General features: G+C 37.3%; 1 pseudogene; it reads left to right on the top strand.

Annotated features, from left to right (window-relative positions):
- Window positions 1-236: 236 nt before the first annotated feature.
- Window positions 237-1,300, top strand: LOC110192305 (high mobility group protein B3 pseudogene; annotated as a pseudogene).
- Window positions 1,301-1,761: the final 461 nt, after the last annotated feature.

Here is a 1,761-nt window from a genome sequence, read left to right on the forward strand (position 1 = left end):
AGGAAGAAGCGAAAAAGAATCAAAAGCAGAATGAGGAAAAAGAAGAAGAAGGAACATTAGGAGGAGGAGGAAGAGAAAAAGAACAAGCAGCAGGTAAAGGAGAAGAAAAAGAAGACAGCCTCAGACACATAACATTTACTAGCTGTGTGACCCTGGGCAAGTCACTTAACCCCATTGCCTAACCAAAAAAAAAAAAGGAAAAAAAAAAGAAAAAAAGAAATAAGAAGAAACATAAGGAGGAGGAGAAGAAATAGCAGACTCAGAAAAAAGAATCTGCAACAGAAAAAGAAAAGATTGCTGTTCAGCAGAAGAAGAGGAGGATGAAGAAGGAAAAGAAGGAAGAGGAAAAGAAGAAAAAGCAGAAGGAAAAGGAGGAGGATGGAGGAGAAGCAGAAAGAAAATAAGGATAAAGTGGAGGAGGAGGAAGAAGAAAAGGAAGGAGGAGGAACAGGAGGAAAATAACAAGTAGCAGGCAAAAAAGAAGGAAGAGAAGGAAGAAGAGTAGAAATAAAAGCAGTAGTGAAGAGAGAAAAGGGAGGAAAGAACATGGATGATAAGGTTGTGACTTCAAGTGACTTGCTCCTACAAGTGTTACACAGACTTCTGGGAATGGTCTTCAGCCTCCTCAAATTGGTAAGCTTGAGCTCCAATTTGGGATACCTGCCAATGTTACACACTAGAGATGGCTCAAGGTGACCCAAAGAAACCAAAAGTCAAAATGTCTGCTTATGCCTTCTTTATACTAGCATTTTGGGAGGAACACAAGAAAAAAATCCTAAAGTTCCTGTCAGTTTGCAGAATTTTTAAAGAAGTGTAAATATGTCTGGGAAGGAAAAATCCAAGTTTGACAAAATGGCAAAGGCTGATAAGTTGTGGTATGACAGGGAGATGAAGAATTATGGACCATCTAAAGGAGAGGGGGAAAGGATCCTAATGCTCCCAAATGGCCTCTGTTTGGCTTCTTCCTATTCTGTTCAGAATTTCACCCCAAGATAAAATCTATAAATCCTGGGATATCCTTTGGGGTCGTAGGGGGGAAAAAAACTTGGTGAGATGTGGAATAATCTGAGTGATAGTGAAAAGCAGCCATACAGCAATAAGGCAGCAAAACTGAAGGAAAAGTATGAAAAGGATGTTGCTGATTATAAGTCCAAAGGAAAGTTTGATAGTGCAAAGGGAACAGCTAAAGTATCCCAGAAAAAAAGTAGAGGAGGAGGAAGAGGAGGAAGAAAAAGAAGATGAGGAAGATGACAATGAATAAAACTGTATTATTTATCTTAAATACTATAGAGTTAGGCAAACACTAAAACACCTTTATTGATACAGTGCATTTGTAGCATTTAACTTTTAAAATTGGAAAAAGGTGCTCTAGGCATTTTACCTAGTTTATGTGTCATGGATATAAGGTGTTATGAACACCTTGAAACTGTATCAAAGTTGTACATATTGCCAAACATTTTTAAAATGAAAAGGAAATTTAGTGTTTTCCTTTCTCTGTGCACTTTGCTGTTGCTATAACAAAACATTTTTAAAAGTTATAGGCTTTTGTGTGTGATAATTATGGTTGTTGGTTAGAAATCCCAAATTGTAAAATTACACTCTCTTTGTATATCTGGAGGGGAGGGGGTATGTACTTATCTCCACACACCCATATAAACATAAACCCACATGTAAGTATATACACATACCATATGTATATGTATACACACAGACACACACACACACACACACATATATGGTGCATGTATTTATATGTACTAG

This window comes from Phascolarctos cinereus, unplaced genomic scaffold (assembly GCF_003287225.1).
Source record: "Phascolarctos cinereus isolate Bilbo 61053 unplaced genomic scaffold, phaCin_HiC Scaffold_8;HRSCAF=390, whole genome shotgun sequence".
NCBI lineage: Eukaryota > Metazoa > Chordata > Mammalia > Diprotodontia > Phascolarctidae > Phascolarctos > Phascolarctos cinereus.